This window comes from Brachycentrus maculatus, unplaced genomic scaffold (assembly GCF_059751285.1).
Source record: "Brachycentrus maculatus isolate JH-2025_06_01 unplaced genomic scaffold, ASM5975128v1 h1tg000222l, whole genome shotgun sequence".
Classification (NCBI taxonomy): domain Eukaryota; kingdom Metazoa; phylum Arthropoda; class Insecta; order Trichoptera; family Brachycentridae; genus Brachycentrus; species Brachycentrus maculatus.
Genome location: NW_028280973.1, coordinates 1,458,274 through 1,481,869, shown reverse-complemented (window position 1 = coordinate 1,481,869; position 23,596 = coordinate 1,458,274). Strand labels below are relative to the sequence as shown.

General features: G+C 33.3%; 1 protein-coding gene across 2 annotated transcripts in view; it reads right to left on the bottom strand.

Annotated features, from left to right (window-relative positions):
• nahoda (DOMON-like domain-containing protein nahoda) overlaps nucleotides 1-23,596 on the bottom strand; it is a 120,215-nt gene that overhangs the window by 60,993 nt on the left and 35,626 nt on the right. For both annotated transcript variants that reach the window (XM_088264272.1, XM_088264273.1), the window contains exon 2: nucleotides 21,024-21,050. The gene's annotated coding sequence lies outside the window, so the exon portion shown is untranslated. The remainder of the gene's footprint in view (nucleotides 1-21,023; nucleotides 21,051-23,596) is intronic.

Below are 23,596 nucleotides of genomic sequence, written 5' to 3'. Positions count from 1 at the left end.
TAAATAATTTTCTTTATTATTATTGTTATTATTTAATTGTGAATAAAATAATCTGGTATTTTTTTAGCTGCATGAAAAAATGAAAATCTTTCATGAATGTCTTTAGACGTTTGCAGGTGTTTCCCAGTATGTAAAATAATCCGGTTTGGATCTAGCATGCATCTAAATAAAGGGTTTCTAATGAATAATATAGCTTTCTTAAACCAACCGCAAGTTTACCGCTTACTTCAATTGTTTTATTTCTTTTATTTAGGATTGCCTCAATCAGAACAGACTTTTAACACTATCGCAGAATTCATTGACTCATTCTAATTTATTTTCATTCTTTTTCGCCAGAAAGACACCAAAAATCAATATTTATCAGTCTTCAATTGCGCTCTAGCCTTAAAATATACTTGATTTGATCCGATTCTTACCGAAAACCTTACAACCGTAATAGCCGCATTAGCAAATCATCGCATTTGCTATTATATAGAATGTAGACCAAAAGATACAGCAAGATATGATTTCAACGAGAAATATAATGAGAAAATGCATAGTCCAGTATTTCAAAACAAAACGTTTACTCCAATAATTACACTCATCATTTAACGCCATAACTTATCTTAAGTAACGTATCTTCTTCAGACTTACACAATCAATAACCAGGTAAGTATTCTCTTTTGCAAAACTAGTATCATACCGTTTTGGTGTTTAAAATGTGATCTTAATCAAATTATTCGAAAGGATGCCATTAATATGGTTAGTTCATTAAAAATTGTAATCAGCTATTGTGTCCGGATTTACAAAACTACGATTCAATCAAGATGAAATGTGTTTTAAAAATATAATTACTATGCGTTCTTTTAAAAAAATACCTTCATAATTACACAAAAACCAACGTAAACATGATTCATCTGAACGACCGTGAAAATTAGCTGAAAAAGAGGGAAAGTGCTCCAAGATTTTTTCCTCTTCACTTTAAAAACGAAGAGGCATTCATTTATCACGGGCAAATTAATCTTCCACGATTGAATGTCGCAAAGGCTCACAAAAAACACGACAAAGAACGACAAAAACACGGAATATATTAATACAATGCGAGTGTAAAAATACAAAAACCAGCGTGGCGAATTGAAATTATCAACAAAATGCGAGTGATGATGTACTCGTACGTGTCTGAGGCCATCCAACTGCGTACAGACTACGGGTAGGCGAGGCAATTTGCCAACTTAACCAAAGAAATAAATTCATATCTTTTAAAATTAAACGGTTTTTTGCAGGATATTGAATAAAATTATAACTTTAATTTTATCAGTACCACTAGCAATCTCTATGATGAGACTCTTAGACAGGTCAATAAAGCGGCTGCAATATCGAGGTGCATAAAAGAAAAAACTGTGGAAGAATTAACACATGAATACTGAAAAAAAGTAAAAACATGCAAGTCATGTCGCTTACTCCTTTCAACAACGTCATAAATAAAAAAACTTGATTTTTCAGGATATCGTTTTTTAAGTTTAAGAATATATTAGAATGTATTAAAAGTATATTTAAAAAAAGAATTAAACAATACATTTAAATTAAACAATTCAAAATGCAAAAACAACACTTTCTGCCCTGTAGCGGGTAAATATTACGTTAAAATTTTGCCGCTTTTGTTGGGATATAGTACATTTTCTGGGCATTCCGAAAACATGCACAACTGAAAATGGATGATTTTTGAAATATGACGTTGTTAAAAGGAGTGAGCGATGTGTAAGACCGATTGCCACATACGGGATAGAGACCAGAGCAGACACAGCGGGAACCAAATCTCTTCTAAGAACTTCGGAAATGACGACATTGAGGTGCGTAACCGGAAACACGTTAAGAGACCGCTGAAAGTCAGAAATTGTAGTACGGAGGATATAGTCAGATGGCAAAGACAGTGAAGACGATTCTGGAATGCCCATGTCAATAGAATGCAATAAAATAGACTGGCCCGAATTGCTATTCAATAGAACCTAGACGGAAAAATACTGGATTATAAACGCAGGTAAAATTTATAAAAAATACAGCGAAGTACTATTATGTCATATGAACCATGGAGGCTTTTGCACACTTCACCTCAAAGTTTGGAATAAATATAAAAATTAATAAAATACAATTTGTTTTGAATGAAATTCATTTCCTAAATTTAACACAATTACTTGGTTATTCTTTTCAGCATCTATGGTCAAAGATTGTGAGCAAGCGTTCTTAACATATATGGAATACAATACAACTTTTAAATTTTAGTAAAATGGTTGTCAATCATGAATGTTACACAGTGCATCAATCTTTTTAACCGGCTTTCATATTCCTATCTCAATACTTCTCTGCGTTGTGATATCACTAAAAAAAACTATGACGTATCTCTCTTATTAGATTATTTTAGCGACAGCGGTTGTTTGAAGGTATCGTTTTGGCATATATCAAGTTGTATGTTTTGTGAAGTAATTACAATGTTTTAAATATAATTACACCAACAATTCATTCTTTTGTCACACTATGAATTATGTTTTTATAGCAGTCTTCCATTTTCACTTATATCGGCGAAAATGGACAAAGCTTAATAATTTCTAGTCAACAATAGCAGAAAATATGTAATACTTTGCAACATACGAGCATTAGAAATGACAGAAATACTCGAGTTTAACAAATTTGTGGCAATAAATTATTTTCGTTCTCTGTTATTAGTAGCTATTATGGCAATGCTTGAGTTCCAATTTAGACGTTCAAATTAGCACCTATTTCACGAAATGTTTGTTGGCCAATCTTATTCACATCTGGGCCATTATCCAAAGACTATTCAAAGACACAACATGAATGAATGATGGATACAGTAGGCTCTCTATTTACCGGAAAACGGCATAACCGATATGTTTTTAAAAAAATCAAAAACATGTTTCTTAAGCATTAATTTAAAAAAATCGGGGATTTGCGACCGAGGGTCTCTGGCTACTTGTACCCACGCTTCTTCGTTCTGTTCTAGGCCTCCAGTCAAGCACTTTTGTCATCATCTATCTATCCTTACTGGCACTATATCCTCTTCGTCTACCCTTGGCAGAATGATCAAAAAACATAAAGTTACTTTATCGTAGGATCAAATTTGGTGACGAAATTTGTGTATTGTAGTTATTGAGATTAAAGGAAACGCCATTTGTAACAGCATTATCCAAGTTTCTAATAATGGCTGCACCTAATTTAGAATCCAATAAATGATTCCATATTCCATTGTGAATTTGCCAAAACAAAAAGCGTGAAGGAAATTCGATATAACTAACCTATTCTCCTATAATACTAAACTTATCAAAGCCAACAATAATTTCAGGAAAAAAAACAAAACAAAACAAATTTAAACTCACTTTAAATGAGTCAACATTCAACATGTTTTTTGGTATGATTTAAAGTACGCATTTGAAATCGATTGAAGGTTGAAAAAAACTTCCTAGCAAACAGGCGCAATGATATTAATATTAGAGGTGTTTTACTGCAAACAATATTTATTCGAGTAATTAACAGTTAAATAACAGTTCGTAAACGGGCGATTGACATTTTGGTATTTTTTTAACCTTAGCGGGTAAGTGCGTTTTTGAAGATAATTAAATGTTTAGAGTAAATTATACCAAATTTAGACATGGGTTATAATCAAATTAATGATAAAAGTATCAGGGTGATACTTTATAGACTTAATACTGGGGCAATTAGTTAATTGGGACCATATTATGGTAGGCTATGAAAAAGAAAGGATTTGATCATATCAACATCAAACTGTGAAATTTAATGCACGCTTGATAATTAATGAATAATGGTTGAAATATGGTTAATAACGCTGGGTTGAAAGATTATAAACTTAAAGCCCCAAATATGATAAAAATTTTAAATTAAGATTGACAATCAGAGGTTTAATGAAGAGCTGTGAGTGATAAGTAATGAATACATCTTTTTTCAGGTTTTTGTAAAATTTTGCTAAAAAAACTGGTAGCAAGAACCCAGGCAGACAAAACTACCCGCTGGTCGGATGACATCTGAGCATATCTGAAAACCTTACTGCTACTGATTGAGTAAATTTTCAGGGCATGATAATATTGACGGAAGCCATTTGTCCTGTATTCAAAATGTATGCGATCAAACTGGGATTGGAAGGTCCAGGGGCTGTTAAAGATAGCCCTAAACAGGTAGGCTGAGGGCATGGTGATTGTCAAGGTCCAGAAAATTTAAGAAAGCACTTGATAAAGCGGAAAAAGAACTAGTAAAGAAATGTGAGATTGGAGACTGAAGAAGAAAGTACTGGACCTAAAGTGACAATAAATAAGACAAAGATTCTCTCAGATGAGATAGAAAAGGGGAAATGATGATAGTTTCTGAAATACTAAATGTTTTTTCTTATAATACAGAACATACCCAGTCTATTAGAAAATCGGAATCAAGTTGTACTAGAGATACTGTTATTGGAAAAATGTAAGCCGATGCAACTTATCGAAACCAGTCACCCAGAAATTTTGCACATCGGACAGTTATAACAGCAGAAGTAGAAGGTATAAAAATAATAATAATCAAACTTTTTCTCTATGCAATTACGTTCGTACAAAAATAAAGAGAGTGAAATGAAAATAACAAATTAACGCAGTCATGCAGAAAAAATGCATTTCAAGTGAACATGCACAATATGTAACGGGTATTATAGATTTCTCAGTGACTCCTAAGGCAAATGTAAATATATTGTAGAAAAAACTTTATGGCTTTCTTATAAAGTAAGAGTACTTGATTTGAATCTAGCTATAATATTAATTAATGATTTGACATTTACATTGTGGTTTATTTCCAGGAGACCACATTTACATTGTGGTTTATTTCCAAGAGACCACATTTTCGAGTTCATGAATGTGAGCACAATTAGTTTCGAGAACTATAGATTTCTCCTCAACAGATTCATTCGTATTTTCAAACAGTATGTTGTTTACATTTGGTATATTCACCTGTTGACGAGAACATCTGTAGTTTTCGAAACTAGTTGTGTTTACAACATTTTGAGTGTGTCCAAACACTTGTTCACAAAATCTGGATTATCTCCAATTACAGGAGTTATTTTCATATTATATTTCAATGTTTTAAATTTAGAATAATGTTTCAAAATTGGTTCATATATGTATATAGTACTTCCAAGAATTTGAGTAGTGTGGTTGACAATAATGCGTAGAATTGGTGAATGTTACACGTGTGTAAAGTGATCACTTAAACCAGCCTATGACACCCAGACTTCCATATTCTTCTTCATCTTTGATGAGATGTCAAAAAATAATAGTTGTGTTTACATTAGTAAACTCAAAAGTGGTCTTATACAAGTGATTCATTTTTATAGATAAATAATTTTTATCTTTATTCATACAACTGGCTTATCATGCATTATTTGTTTGATTTGCATTTTGAGCAAATGTTTTTCTACGGAATCCTTACATACAGAGCTTCGCACAGAAAAGGCTATGCGATACTAGCGGTAGTATCGCATAGCCTGTAAACGAGCTTATTCGATTATTTTGTTCGATTAGCGTTTTGATTAAATGGAATCCTTACCTATAGAGTTTGGCAAGAAAGAGACTATGCGATACTCGCAGTAGTCCAATACCAACTCATTCGATTACAATGTTGTAAAGAAATTATTTTCAAATCAATATTACCTTGTCGACGCCTCTGTCCATCTGTTGCACATGACACGCGACAATAGAAAATAAAATCCGCAGATAACTGTTGCGAATCTGTCGTGACTGACTCCGCGATGTACAGGGTGGCGCAAAATTAACCACCCTATCGGAAGATGTTATAATTTTTGCAAATGGCGTCATACGTCAATCGTATTTGATATTTGTTAACTAGACAGCTGCAGTATATAAATAACTAACTAACTAACCATCACGCCGCTTCTCCGCAGGGGTAGGCAGAGAGAATAGAGCGCCACACCACTCTGTCCTTGCAAACGTTCTTCGCCTCTTCCACGTTCATGCATCTCCTTCAACATACCCGCCGATTGTTACGACTCCTAACCTGACCACGTTCAAGCTGCAGTGTATAAACAAACTAATCATACAATTTTGTTTTTGAATAACTTTTTTTACTTAATAAATAAAATGATTTTGAGTGGTGGGAATCTTTATTTGGATCTTTACGATTTTTTCTGTTAAGTGGAAAAGATGATATCTGTCAAGTGTCTGCCGCCAGTGTTGATATACATTTGTGCCCTTTTTTTTCAATCTATTTGTACACTGCAGTTGTCTAGTTCACAAGTGTCAAATATGATTGACGTACGACGCCATTTGCGAAAATTATAACATATTCTAATAGGGTGATCAATTTTGCGCCACATGTATAAAGAATGTTAATATTATAGTTTGAAATATACGATTAGTACACCTACTTCTATCAATCACAATGATAAATCGCTCACTCCTTTCAAGAACGTCATAAATAAAAAAACTTGATTTTTCAGGAGAACGATTTTAAAGTTTAAAAATATAATACGATGTATTAAAAATAAATATCAAGCCACTTATTAAACTTTTACTGTGTAACAGATCTTTTGAGATGAAACCTGAAGGTTTTTTCTCCATTTGAAAAATATTTATTTTATTTAAAAAAAAATTAAACAATACCTTTTCTTCAAAATGCAAAAACAACACTTTCTGCCCTAGAGCGGGTAAATATTAAGTTTAAAATATGCCGCTTTTGCTGGGATATAGTACATTTTCTGGGCATTCCGAAAACATGCACAACTAAAAATTGACGAATTTTGATTTATGACGTTCTTGAAAGGAGTGAGCGAAATATATATTTATATATGTACTTCTTGGAACAGTTTTCATGCATCATTGTATATTATGACACCCATTCCCTCTGTTGTATTCTGTTATACTGTTATACAATATTTCCATATTATAACTGCATATTTTTTAACCTTCATTTATGGAGGTCCTCACCAAAACGACACATTTCTACTGTAAATTATTTTTATCAGGAATTCTAGCTTGTAGAATTGTTACGTTTTGGTGCGATTTAATGATTTCATATTGGTTTAACACGGGATTGGTAACGTTTTGCCGCAAATTTAATTAAGATTTCGATAGAATACGGTAAACTGAACAGATTTGGATTTTAAGGATTTTTTGTGCGAAATTGGAAATTCAACTTTTTGGTGAGGACCTCCACATTTGTAAAAAATTATAACATCTTCCGATAGTGTGATTGATTTTGCGCCACCCTGTACAAAAATCCGAATCAATCCGAAGCTTGTCTCGGAGTGATAAAAAAAATAACGGTTCATATTAGCATTTAACAAGCGTGAAACCAAATTACTGGCCATTTTCTTTCACTAATACGGACGCACCAATGCGCGGTGATTAGTCGACTTTTAAACGGAACGCATTTCACGAAATTCGTAACGGTCGCTATAATATTTCCAAATGAAATCGAAACGGAAATTTTACAAAGGAAGCGGCGGTGAAAGATGTAACCCACTCGCAGTTGAAAACAAGAAAATAACATATTGCGCGCGATTCGAGACGGTTTTGGTTTAAAAATGAAATCGAAACGGAATCGGTACAAAGGTTTGACTAAAAAATAGCTGTAAAAAAGAGTAATTATAATTGATTTACAGTTGAATCGTTGCGATTGTATTATTTTAAAAAAAACTATGTTAAACAATTAAATGAACTTTACGAATAAAATAGTAGCTGTTGATTTGTTCAAAATCTTAAATGTCCTCAAGTTACTCACCGATTGCTGCGATATTTTGACACAACATCGCATTGAAATATGCGCGTCTTTTTAAATACCTGTGACAGGTGAAAGCATGTTTTTTTATAAACGGTTTTTTTACCGTGATGGCAGCGCCATCTGTTGAACGTAAGAGGATGTCGCGCAATAACGTATGCCACTAAGCATTTTCAATGTTTTCGGTTGCATTTTTGTTTCTTAGTTTTTAATATTTTCATTGCCTCACAATGCTTGTGAAATAAAACATATTGTATTATGAATGTGTGATTTCTGTTTTTCTTTTCCATTAAACCAGACCGAGCACAGCAACAACGGATCGGGTACAGCTAGTTACAAATTCACATGATTAGATTTAAAACAAAGTTTCAGAAAACTGTCAGTAAAATGTCTGACTTGGATGGCCCAAACCACAAAATTGTTTCTTCTTCTGTGCGTGTCATGTCAGGTCCCCCTGACATCGACTATCACTTGAGAGTAATTGTCCTCGTCTTGGGCAGCTCTAAACAGCGCCTCGACGGTCCTGATCCCCGTCCAATCTCGTATATTCCGGAGCCAGGAGATCTGTGTTCTGCCCACACCTTGTCGACCCTCTATTTTGCCTTTTATGATTGGGTGCAATAGCTCGTACTTGTCTCCTCTCAGCACATGCCCCAGATAGGACACCTTTCAGACCTTGATATCAGTCAGCAATTTTGTCTTCCTACTCTTGCTCTTTGGAGCACATTCGCGTTGCTGACCATATCGGTCCATGGAAAATTAAAAAAAAATTGTTTACATGACGAAATGAACTAAAACTGTAAAAATGTAGGTACATTTAAGAAAGAAAAATGATTACTTTTTACGTACGTGCCCTACAATAAGGACGAAATTCTCAAATTTATACCGTGTCGAAAATTCTGATTAGGTCAAAATGGATACGGTGTTTTTGTTGCGAAAAGGAAAACGAAGAAGACGATGACTTACGGAATTGAAAATTATATAACAGGTAAAAAATAACATAATTAATATTAATTTTATGCTTAATCAAGAGTCAAGAATCTTGAACGAAGACCTGAACGCATACTGGAAGCACAAAGAAAAAAATTGTTTCAAAAGTGAAAAGATTTCACTATCTGTGTTATTCAAATTGACACTAAAGGTCCGAAATGTTATGGACGGTCATTTCGTCACGTTAAAACAAGAAAATTTTAATGAAAATAGCCAAAGTAAGGAATGACATTGGCGTGCCTAATTACGCGCGCCGAATCTGACAAGTGTCGAAGTGTCAGTGAGGAAAAAAATCTGGCGTTACGCTCTTAGTTTTGGGCCAACCGTTACAAAAACACATACGGTCAGTCCACAATGGGTTAAGCTAAATAATAATAAGGTAAATAGTACGAATATCCAATGTCCAATAGCCAATGCAGCTAGTACAAGTTTGACGTCAACGATAAAAAAAGCGACAAGTGCGTATCGAAATGGAAAAAAGTAACATGAAATGAAGAATGGTCATTTGTGTACACAGTCTAGCGTAACTGCGTCGCTAGTAGTATGTCGCAATTAAAAATAAATAAATTCTGTTAATCTCATTGCAGTAAGTGCGACAAACGAAATGGAGGTAAGTATATTTAGTAACTTTATAAAATAAAAAAATATCTTTGTTTTTAATTACTTTTTTATTTTTACTTTTTTCAAACGGTTTCGGCAAGAACCTTGTCTTCATCAGGGATAAACATGTACTGTTTATCCCGCACATATTTATCTCTGATTATGACAATGTTCTACTCAAAACCGGTAGGAGAAAAGTACCAAGTAGTAAAAGAAAGTTCTAGTTTTATTTTACAAAAAAAGTATCAAATCAACCAAAAACATTTGTTATGAACACCCAAGTATAAAAATGATCATAAAATGAATCTACACACAAACAAAATATGTAATTTTAAATTTAACCTTCTCTGGATCAATTGGTACATGGAGATTGATGTAACAGATGATGAAACAGATTGATGCAACAGATTGATGAAATATTATTGTGATTGTAAACTGTACAAACATTATATTTTCATCTCATGGGATTCATACACATGCTTGTACGAGTACTGCTTTGCAAACCCCAACTGCTCTAGCCATTGTAGCTATCCTCTTTTTCCTATTTATTGATTTCCCAATAAATAATTATAACTCGATTAATTTCTGTGTTCTATGAAATATATTCTCTCGTACATCCAAGGATCTGGTTGCATTCGTATATACGATAAAGTTGGCGCAAAAAAATGCACATCTTTTTTTACATGGACACAAAGTCTTTCAAACCTACTCTTCAGGCACAAAGCCTTGGTTGACATTAAAATAAAATAAAACATTTGACCCCGATGCGAATCGATCCTGAGACCTCATGGTAACAAAACTTGTTACATTGCGCTTCAGAGGAGGAAAGTATACATTTTAATTGAATGACAGAACACAAAAAGACTTGTACTATTGAGTAATTATCACCGTGAACATCTCATAAATACTTCGAGTATGGTATATACGTATGTGAAACGTGTTAGTGTTTTCTCTCTTCATTATTTTGTCACATGTGTGGACAGTGAACACTGTTATTATGTGAGCAGTTGAGGCATTTAGTGTCATGCGTTTTCTAATATTTGCCAATTTGGCCGGTTGCGGTAGGTCGTCTCATGCCTAATGTCCTTCATTCTGAAATCGTGATTGGCAAACGTCGTGGTCATGCCCTGTCGCGTAACAGTCACGAATGTGATGTTCAACTCCGAGCCCGGGAATCCATGTGTTGGTGTGTTTCATCACAATGCAACCTCAGTAGGAGTTTCTTGTTATTGTGGTTATTATAATTATCTATTGTGGTTAGTATAATTCTACGGAATTACTGCTGAAGAGACCGAAACAATCACATGGAAACAAGAAGGTTGAAATAGAAACAAACAAGGATCCAAAGCTAGCTACCCAACTCACCTATGAACTGAAATTCTATTCTTTGTTTTAAGTATCTTCTTCTTTACATTGTGCTACTCTACGTTGAAGGTTGACAATCATTATAGCAATTTCCATTTTGTCTTCAGCCACTTTAAACAACGACATAGTGCTACAGTGGACCACTCTCGAGTTTTTAGCTCGAATAATCGTCTTCTTCCTATACTACATTCACGTTGGACTATGCATTTAAGTATAAATTCAGTTTTTCTAAATAATCTGGAAATACTAAAATTATCACTAGTATACTACCATAGGCTTCATTCTTCACATTAGTGCTCTTCCCAAAGCCAAACTTTACGGACAAAATTATTTATTTGTCTTCCATAACAATACGTACATATCGCTGGCTTAGAGTTATTGGATCTGTACATTATAAGGAAACCTGAGGATTCATTAGCTCTGCATTTTTTCAATAATGCTTGCAAATTCCCGAATTTGATTGTTTCTCCGGCTCAAAAACGCTAAGATATTTATTGATTGCATTTGTATGCTCTTTATCTTTAACTGCATTTTCATTTACTTGCATTATCAACAAAAAAAATAGCTGTTACAGAAGATATCGTATTGGGTTCGCTACATTTTAGTAACTAGAGAGAAAAGAACCCCACACCAATCCGTATTTGCAAACAATATCCGCCTATTATTCCGACTTTATAAACCTGGCCACTTTCGAGTTTTTGAAATACTAGATCGTGTCAAGTTTTCCTCTACGTTCGCATCATAAATTTGTTTTACTGTTTTTCTTTATCGATTCGTTCCACATGTCCATACCCTTCAACACACCTTTCTTAATTTTATCGATAATGCTTTATCTCAGCATTGCATTCTTTCTTCATATCACTATTCGAATAACTATCTTACATCGTTTTGCTGCACATTCGTCAGAGAGTTTACTTGACTTTAGTTCCAAATTTTAATAGATTTATATTATCCACTGACACTTCGTGATGGAATTGCATTTTTAATTTATTATTAGATTAAAACCAATATTTTTAGCTTTTCCACTTTTTTTTTTTTTTTTTTTTTTTTTTGTGGAAAAGCTAAAAATATTGGTTTTAATCTAATAATAAATTCCAAATTTTACTAACTGCCCCCAATAACTCAACGAAAGAATAACCCCAAATTCTTTTATTATGTAGAATACTTCCCGCAGAATAAGCCCTCGCGAACTGAAAACACGCAGTTACACGATGCAAAACTCCACTTGCATGCACATATTGTCATAAAAAAAGAAAGTGGCCATCAGCGGTGCGCAAATTACGAATATGAGCGCAAACCAGCGATTACCCTGCATCATATTTCTCAACAGCCCATTTGTGTCAACGGGCTTCATAAATTCCTCGAGCGTCTGTGCACTTTATGCCTTACACGTGAGGGAATGCCTATATTTGGAGCGATTGTGGAATTAATAATGAGAATGCGATTCGATATCCACGAAATGGCTGTGTGACATTCTGTTTCTGATCTGACCCAGTATCCACTGTGCGTACAGGCAACGTATTCAATATTCATACCTTTGGCTAAAACCCATTTGCTCTGCACATCGCTCATCTTTATTACGAAACGAGACCTGCCTAGAATGATTCTTGGAATTCTAATTTAACAAGGCTTTCAACATTACATAGGTTCAATTAACCGATTTCACTTTTATATTATTTTTTTGACATCTCATCAAAGATGAAGAAGAATATGGAAGTCTGGGCATTTACGGGGCTGACGACCGTCATCGGTTGGTTTAAGTAATCACTTTATACATGTGTAACATTCACCAATTCTACCCATTATTGACAACCACACTTCTCAAATTCTTGGAAGTTCTATATATATGAACCAATTTAGAAACCTTGTTCTTGAATCACTAGAACTTCACTAGAGACATCTATTGGTGAGATATAAAGAAGCTTTTTACTAAGCAGAAACTCTTATATTACTGTAGTATGTGAGGTCCGAATCCTGGATTATAATCACACACATGAGAAACGCCAGAAAATACCATTTTCATTTTTATTATTTAAGCTTATAATTTGACCAGATAATTTATTTACAACATTTTGAGTGTTGTAAAAAGTTTCTTTATATCTCACCAATAGATTTCTCTAGTGAAGTTCTAGAGATTGAAGAACAAGGTTTCTAAATTGGTTCATATATATAGAACTTCCAAGAATTTGAGTAGTGTGGTTGTCAATAATGGGTAGAATTGGTGAATGTTACACGTGTGTAAAGTGATCACTTAAACCAGCCGATGACGGTCGTCAGCCCCGTAAATGCCCAGGCTTCCATATTCTTCTTCATCTTCGATGAGATGTCAAAAAAATAATATGAAAATAACTCCTGTAATTGGAGATAATCCAGATTTTGTGAACAAGTATTTGGACACACTCAAAATGTTGTAAATTTCACTTTTATTCATTTTTGCTTTCTGTGCAAGTTTCTACACCTTACCTCTCTAGTTAATGATATAAGAAAGACCCCTAAAATTTTAAGATGGAGCCCTTGGGAGAATAAATGAGGCGTCTGAAGACCTCAAACAAGATGGTCTGACGACAGAGCCGCTGTGGGGAGCAGAAACTGGCTGCAAACGGCAACAGACTGAAAAAAAATGGTAGGATACGGAAGAGACCTATATCCAGCAGTGGAAGACAAAAGGCTAAAGAAGAAGACTTCTCTCGTAAAAAGCCACCTTTTTAGTAAAAAGTGTCTCCTCTCCAATGATTCATGAAATACTTTTTTTTAATTCAGGAAATGCGTAACTCAATACTCGAGGCGTTCCAAAACATGGTTGAATATTGTACATTTTTTTCCTATTGTAGCTGTCAAGACTTTTAAAATAACAGATGTCAATATTGCAATGACAGTTCTATTCATTTAATAAAGAAACAAAACGATTCTTGGCAGAAAACAAACATATTTAGATAGACAAATCACGAAGTTCAGTCAGATGATTTAGTCAAACAAGCGCATTATCCTACAATTTTAACAGTAAATAATCAAACCAAACATAAGTAAAAAAAATGGCATCGATCGAAGCCTGGTTTAAAGCTTCTCTAATCTCTTCTTCTTCAAACCCTTATCCGCACCCAATGGTGCATAGGGCACTGCATCATAAACACAGATCGTTAACACGTGAAGGAAAGGTGATCAGCCCTCCACTTTAGGTACCGTCCAGGATAATATTGAATAAATATTACAGTGAAAAAATCACTTATATACCCTGTAAATGTCCTTTTTTATTTTTCCATATCTTCTTATTCAACCCTCATCCGCACCCAATGGTGCATAGGGCACTGCATCATATAAACACAGATCGTTAGCACATGAAGGAAAGGTGATCAGCCCTCCACTTCAGGTACCATTCCAGGGTAATATTGAATAAATATTAGAGTGAAAAAATCACATATATTTATTTGATCCCTCCTGGGAATAGAACCCGGGACCTCCTGGACGGTAGACGAGTGTGCTGACCATTACACTACGGAGGTGGACGATAAAATCTAAGGGTATGTAAGTTTGAAATAAATACGAACGAGATCATAAAATAACTTATTTATGTAGGTACCTTTACGTTTACTTCATATTATTATTATTATATCAGAATTTTTTTTTTGACATCTCATCAAAGATGAAGAAGAATATGGAAGTCTGGACATTTACGGGGCTGACGACCGTCATAGGCTGGTTTAAGTGATCACTTTACACACGTGTAACATTCAAAAACGTGTTCGTTTTACAAAAATTGTAAAACGAACTCCCTCTCTAAACACAAGTATCTACTTTATAAGAGAGGTAGAAACGTTATATTTGAAATGTATTGAATATTTACCAACTATTTTGTATAATTTAAATATGTATTTTGTAAAAAAAAAATCATTCTCATTATTATTTTGGGTACAATTTAGCCTCGATAAAGTAAATAAAGCCATGAACAAATTCCATGATATCCGAGTGACCAAAATTCCTAATTTGTGTGGCCTTGTCGTCGAGTGTCACCTCTTGGTTAAGTAATCTATCGGGATTGGGAAAGTACGCCAAGTTTTGAAAACAGCTATTCGTCTCAATAATTAAATGGACAAATGTCAAAGGTCGTGGAGTTGGAAACGACCCAAGCAGCTTAGACTTCTATTATTAATAAAAATAACCAATTTTTAACAGACAAATTCATATTATTTTTTGACATCTCATCAAAGATGAAGAAGAATATGGAAGTCTAGGCATTTACGGGGCTGACGACTGTTATAGGCTGGTTTAAGTGTTCATTTTACACATGTCTAACGTTCACCAATTCTACCCATTATTGACAACGACACTACTCAAATTCTTGGAAGTTCTATACATATGAACCAATTTAGAAACATTGTTCTTGAATCAATAGAACTTCACTAGGGACATCTATTGGTGAGATGAGAAATATTCTTCCATATTCTTCTTCATCTTTGATGAGATGTCAAAAATATTATGAAAGCTAACTCCTTTAATTGGAGATAATCCAAATTTGTGAACCAGTATTTGGAAACACTCAAAATGTTGTAGAGAATTCATTTTTACATTACATTACACGAGGACATGACCAAATACATGTGGGGCCAATAAACTCAACTTAGTTTGGAGTAAGGTCCTTACAATATATTGCCTATACCCAAATTAACCAGGTGTCTGACATATATAAAATTGAATCCAGTCAGGAATCCAAAATGAATGAACTAAAAAAATACTTTTTGGAAGGATATTTGTGTTAGTGATTAGTTATATTTTCTCTTTTTTTCTTTAAACATGCTTCTTGCCTTATTTTTTTATATGACTATTTACTGTACCTTTTATAGCTTTATATTTTCCATTTGCTCTGTGTTTTCTTGTTTGTTATTTTCTTATCTGTTTTTCAGTCTTGTTATCCTTAATCCCATATCCCAAAATGAGTAATGAAAAATACTCATCGGTAATATTACATATAAGTATGTGATTTATGTAAGTATTATGTTAAAATAAATCAAACAAATAACCTAAAGATATTGGTACACAACGGAGTTTTGGTTCCACCCTTATATCGGTAGTGTAATGTCAAGGGGGTATATCTGTCAAATTTTTCAATTTCTAAGTTTGTTCCACAAAACGTCTAAAATAGTGTATTCTATAATCTGCCAAAAGGATATAGCTGTTGTTGCAATACTTATTTCGTTTCATTGATATATGTACATATAAAAATACATAAAACAAATGAGTTATTTAATTTCAAAAGTTTATTTTTGCACTCCTGTAAAATTTGGTATGACACAGATATACCCCTTTGCCTTTACACTACCGATATGTGGAAGCAAAACATGGAATTGGCAAAAGAAGGATGGAAGTAGGCTGTGAATGCAGTCGAAATGCGATTCCTCAGACGAATTTGCGACAAAACTATATATGATAGATGTTCGAATGGTGAAATCAGGAAAGAATGCTAGGCTGAGATAAAAATTATCGACAGCAACATTTTAAGTGTGTCCAAATACTTGTTCGTAAATCTGGATTATCTCTTATTATTTTCACACTATTTTATGACATCTCAACGTAGATGAAGAAGAATATGGAAGTCTGGGCTTTTATTTGTTAATATCCAGATTTTCATATTCTTTTTCATCTAGTTTTAATCATTCCATTTTGCAACAGGAACCAAAAATCTCGTAGGCTGTCATTGTTTCTCCGTAGGAAGAAAATGCAGCATTGAATACAGTTTCAATTGCAATTGCTGTAATCTAAAACCAAACGCCTTGAATCTGCATAATTGTTTATTCAAATAGGCTAAACATTTCACCATTACATCACTAATACAGGCAAACACACAGAATGCAAATCAAATCACAAATAATTATCGGCATTCCTGCGTCGACACAACTGGCTGTGATATTCATACTAAATTCCAATAGAGAAATCGTCGGGCCGGATTTTCATCTTCCATTAAACTTGGATGTTATAGAAGCAATTAACGCTTAAGTTAAAATTATAAACAACTAACTAACTAACATATGCAGGGAATAGAATAAATGGTGCTTTTAACAGAGTGATTGGGAATAAGAATATGTCCATGGAAGCCAAGCTAGCGGTTCACAACGGCGTGCTAGTACCGACACTAATGTATGGAAGCAAAACATGGAACTGGCAAAGGAAGGATGAAAGCAGAGTGAACGCTGTTGAAATGCGCTCCCTCAGACGAATGTGTGGAAAATCATTGTATGACAGAATTAAAAACGACGATATAAGAAAGGAATGTAAGGCTGAACGAGGAATAATTGAAAAGATTAGGAAGAGTTCTTTGCGGTGGTATGGACATGTGGAGCGAATGGATAGCGAGAGAATGACTAAGAAAATATATGTGGCGAATGTGAGAGGGAAAACAGAACGTGGACGACCGAAAAAGACTTGGCACGATCAGATCAATCAGAACCTAAAATCTGGCGGTGTCAAAAGTCTGCGTAATCGGAGGGCATGTATGACTAGATGTATGTGAAGGAGGCGAGGAGTGTATATCAGGACAGAAGAGTGTGGCGTTCCATCCTCTCTGCCTACTCCTGCGGAGAAACGGCGTGATGGTAGTAGTAGTAGTAGTAGTAACTAACTAACTAACACGCCGCTTCCTGCAGGGGTAGGTAGAGGGAATAAAATACCACGCCAATATGCCTTTGCACGCAATCTTCGCGTCTTTCATATTCATGCATCTCCTTTCTACATAGGTACTACTCAAGTTTATCGTTCATTCAAATATGAACCATTGTTATGTCAATATTCTCCTTCCTAGCTAGTTTTTATTGAATAACCTAACGTCCAAGTGACTCTGAAATCTAGCTACGGCTTATGCAACACCGCTTATCATGTCCCTACTCAGGCTTCAACTTTATAAGTTTCATAGCCTATGCCTACTCGTGAGTGGATTTACTCTTTATGTTTAAAGTTACTATAATTTCATGTCATTCATGAGTGAAAATTCTAGGCAAAAACACTCGCTATCTCGCTAGAGGCATGAGTTTATACATTTCCTTGATTCTAAGTTAGCAGAAAAGTTACTTAGGTGTATGATTACTTCCTAGCTATAGGATGGCCCAACGTATCGTCTTTGTGTACTGTTGGGGTCAGCTCTCCTCGTCCTCAGGTTGTAGGTCTTTCTATAATATACAACGTCACCTAGGCCATGACTTCGAATCGTGTTATCTTTCTGTAGCATCCATGAATTTGTTGGTCTTCCTCTCGATGTCTTTCGAAGAAGATCAATGGCGATCGCCTGGTTTATAATATGTTTAAGTTCTCTAGGTCCTATGTGCCCATACCATCTCAATTGCCATTCATCTACCTTACTATTGATTTTAGTCACACCCAGGCTACCACGAATACGTAAACTCTTTATTCGTTAACAATTTTTATCTCGAGATTATGTAAATACACAATTTTAAACGTTTTATCACGAACCGTAAGATTTATGTAAAATCGAAAAATAGCATAGTCTACCTCTACTACAATTTGTACATTTTATATGTATTATTATTAAGAAATAACAATGACGTCGATAATTTATTGACCTAACATCACGATATTTTTGGTCTGAATATCAGATCATTATTTATTTTCTTCATTCGATGTTATTAGTATTAGATACAGCAAGCAAGTCAGATTAAATTAAGAAATTATAATTGATTAAAAATATATAATTAATAATTGCCAACAGAGTAAATTAGTTCAAACTAGGTCTGGACTACATTTTTTCCACATTTTGAGTGTCTCCAAGTAGGACTTGTTCACAAATCTGTTTTTTTTCCATTTTAGAGTTTTTAAGAATATGGGAGTCTAGGTATTTACAGGGCTTATGCCCTGTCATAGGCTGGTTATGACAGGTCCAAGGTAAGCCCTGGAAGTACCCAGAAATCCATATTCTTCTTAATAAGAAAATATTTAATCCCAACATTTTGAGTGTGTCCAAATCTGAGTTTACTCCACTTAAAAGTTATTAGAAGTTATTATATTATACTTTCCAAGTGGAAAAAAACAGATTTGTGAACAAGTATCTGGACACACTCAAAATATTCTGATTATGAAGCTTTTAAGGCAATTTTGTTTTCATATATGTATAATATATTTAAAAAATATTTTTAATTAAAATTTTAGTTGGTAAATACCACCTTTTCTTTAAATCTTTGAAATAAACTAAACCTGCAATAATAAATAAAATAACTAAATATTGAATTATTGTGACACGTGTTTCGATGCATTCCGCATCATTTTCAAACACCGTATGTAAAGTGACTGCCGAATCAATTTATGAAAATTAAAAAAAGTATATTCCTTTATCGGATATAAGATAAATTAATGAAATTAAAAATTTACAACATTTTGAGGGTGTCCAAATACTTGTTCACAAATCTGAATTATCTTTAAATAGAGGAGTTATTTTTTCATGTTAATTTTTTACATCTCAACAAAGATGAAGAAGAATATGGAAGTCTGGGAATTTCGTAAGCCTCGTAAATGCCCAGACTTTCATATTCTTCTTCATTTTTATTGAGATGTTAAAAAATAAAATTAAAATTAAAAAATATTTATTCCTTTATCGGATATCAGATAAATAAATGTCCAAATCCCTTTTCGAGACATTTTTTTATGAATTTACGGAAATCAAATCAGGATCTACGTTTGAAGGAGATATTGAATTTAAAGCATAGGTTGAAAAACTGGCCAATGATATGCAACTTGATTTTAGAAGATCATAAACCTTGTCACGTATAAATTAACACGCATTGGTCGAGAATATACTTGTCTCTCTCTCTCTCTCTCTCGTCTCTTCTGGCCATCTACCCATCCCACTTCGATCGATTGCGCCATAATGCACGATGAAGCAAGGTATGGTAATATTTATGATAATTTTATATGGAGGTTTCATGGAGCGATTACTTGTATACATATACAAATACATACCTGCGAAAGGATATGTTATATATATATATATATATATATATATATATATATATATATATATATATATATATATATATATATATATATATATATATATATATATATATATATATATATATATATATATATATATATATATATATATATATATATATATATATATATATATATATATATATACATATATATATTTATATACATATATATATATATATATATATATATATATATATATATATATATATATATATATATATATATATGTGTATATATATATATATATATATATATATATATATATATATATATATATATATATATATATATATATATATATATATATATATATATATATATATATATATATATATATATATATATATATATATATATATATATATATATATATATATATATCTTGTGGACTCGTTCTTTGAAAATCTCTGTTTTTTGTGTCTTTAGGCTTTAAAAAAGGAGATGACCTTGTGTACATTTGATGCGCCGATTTCAGAAACGAGTAGCTTTCTGTTTTATCTAACTAAAATTTCTTAATTAAAATTTTACTTAGTAAATACCACTAATTCTTAAAATTTACCGTGACACGTGTTTCGATGCATTCCGTATCATTTTCAAACACGTATACTGTGTACTAAGTAAAAATTTTATTAAAAATGAATAGGTTTTACCACAAAGTGACTGCCGAATAAATTAATGAAATTAAAATTACTTTTAAGATTTTAAGATTAATTTTCTTGGTACAACTGGGATCAAATTGTCAAACTAGTTATTATAACGTTATATTTTTAAATCTTAACATAGATGAAGAAGAATGTGGAAGACAACGTGCAACATTCATTATTCTATCCATGATTGAAAACCACAATACTCAAATTTTCAAACTCCTACATATATTTACAACATTTTAAGTGTGTCCAAATACTTGTTCACAAATCTGGATTATCTCCAATTGTAGGAGTTATTTTCATATTATTTTTGACATATCATCAAAGATGAAGAAGAATATGGAAGTCTGGGCATTTGCGGGGCTGACGACCGTCATAGGCGTCATAGGCGACCGTCTTAATTAATCACTTTTACATAACCAGCATATGATAGGTCATAACCCCTGTTAATGCTTAGACTTTCATTTTCTTCTTCAGATATTGAGATGTCATGAAATGTAAAAACAACTCCCAAGTGGAATAAGTGAGAATAGAGAAAAATATCAGTATCCTTTGAGCTCTCTTATATCCAAGTTCGACTGTATTTGATCAATTTGAAACAAAGGTATGACGGATAGGTTTTTAGCACGAATAAAATAATTTAGAAAAAATGTTACTACTTACGTTTTCGCTGTATAGACACTATGGCGCCTGCAAAAAAAACATACTATTATTATTATTATTTTTTTTATTGGAAGAACAACAGTTACAATAAATGATACATCAGAATACTAAAAATAAAATCATGAGTACCAAATATAGTTCTTCACAACTATGCATAATAGAGGTCTATATAAAGGAAGAGACATGAGACAAGGATGGGATACAGAGAAAAGGAGATGGCAGTGATAGCAAAAGAAGAAAAGGAAAGGACAGGGAATAGAATTACCTTTTTAGGTTTATAAAATTTCGAACATTTTAGCTAATAAAAGTTAATAAAAGGTTTATATGGCCAAACTGGTTTTATAAAATCAATAATTCTGTTTTTTTTTAATAAAATAAAATGAAAAAGTTTTGTGACGATGTCCAATTAATTATTTGTACTATTTGGTTATATGTAATCTTAAATTTATCATAACCATCACGCCGCTTCATAGGCAGAGATAATAGAACGCCACACCAATCTGTGTTTGGAAAAAATAGCCTCTTTCACATTCATGCATCTTCTCATACATACCCGACGATAATTCAGCGTCCTGACCTGACCGCTTTCAAGTATTTGACATACTTGACTATGCCAAGTTTTCCTCTGCTCCTATTTCCAACTACATATGCCTCATAAATGTATTTTACAGTTCTTTCCTCACTCATTCGTTCCACGTGTCCGAACCATCTCAACACACCTTTCTTAATTATAATGATAATGCTAATATCAGTCTTGGATTATTTCCTTATTACACCATAGAACAACTCGGTAGTGTAATGGCAAACGGGTATATCTGTCAAAATTTTCATTTTCTAAGTTTGTTCCACAAAATGTCTAAAATAGTGTATTCCATAATCTAGCAAAAGGATATAGCTGTAGTTGCAATACTTATTTAGTTTCGTAGATATGTACATATGCCATCCGAACAAAATAATTAATTTCATAAGTTTGTTTTTGCTCTCCTGTAAAATTTGGTCTGAGACAGACATACCCCTTTGCCTTTACACTACCGAGCTATCGTTAGGTATCGATTTTCTGCACATTCGTCTGAGAGAACACATTTCCGCTGCATTCAGTCTTTTTCATCCTTCTTTTAACAACTCCATACTTCACCTCTATACACCAGGACTCTATAATGTACTGCCAGTAATGTAATTCTTCTTAAATGTTTAGAAAAAACAGAAAGTTTGATCGTTGAAAACAAATATAAAAAAGGAATATAATATCAATATCATACTACAAATTAAATTTCACGGAAACAATTCCTAAAAGACAAGCAGAAATAGCAAATTTAACGCATTCTGCTATGGTTTATGCTCAGAATTGATAAAATGGCGAATCAGTGGTGAATTATCAGGTCCAACATAATAATAATAATGTGATTTGGTCCATCGCATCGATTGGATTTACTCTCCCAACCATTATTCGGATGTTTGAGACTTACAACTGATGTAATGGTTCTTATTATCAAACAAATCGATCCAGTTTTGCTATTAACGCTTATATATTAACGCCTTCCAACGTACCAACTGCTATTTCGGCAACACCTAAACATCGATGAACATAATTAAAAAGAAGATAAAATATGGAAAGGTGAAATAATGAAGGAAAGATCAGATAAACAAATTTACGATGCGAGCGCAGTTGGAAAGAATACAGAGGAAGACCGAGAAAAACTTGGCAAAATCTGGTATGTCAAATACTTGAAAGCGGTCAGGTTAGGATTCAAAATAATCAGCGGATATGTATGAGGAGATGCATGAATGTGGAAGAAGTTCGCAATGACAGAAAAACAAATTAATGGAGTCTAATAGGTACTCGTTGGAATTCACAGAAGTTTATTTTTCCCCTATACAATATATTATATTTAAACGAATTAAGAACTTAGAATGTTGTCAATAAATTATCTGGTCAAATTATAAGCTTAAATAATAAAAATGAAAATGATATTTTCTGGCGTTTCTCATATGTGTGATTATAATCCAGGATTCGGACCTGACACACTAATAAAAGAGTTTCTGCTCAATAAAAAGCTTCTTTTCATCTCACCAATAGATGTCTAAAGTGAAGTTCTGGTGATTCAACAACAATGTTTCAAAATTGGTTCATATATATATAGAACTTCCAAGAATTTGAGTTTCGTGGTTGTCAATAATGTGAATGTTACACGTGTGTAAAGTGATCACTTAAACCAGCCTATGACGATCGTCAGTCCCGTAAATGCCCAGCTTCCTCCTTCATCTTTAATGAAATGTCAAAAAAAATAATTAGACGTTACTTCTACGTCTTCTGTGAACTTTTACCCACACTAAGTGATGCATAGGGCACTGAAATTAATCGCTTTTAGTTTTAAATATCATAGGAAGGCCGCTCAACTTGATACCGAATTTGATTTATGGCGCCCAACAAAACGAATGCGCAATTTCGCTTTTTTTTGGATGACCCTGTTTCGAACACTTGCAGAAATTAGATCTAGATTCCATGGTAGAAATTTACATCTGAAAATCTCGCGCACGCGCGATGCCAAGTCGTGCCGCGAGCCAATCAGAAC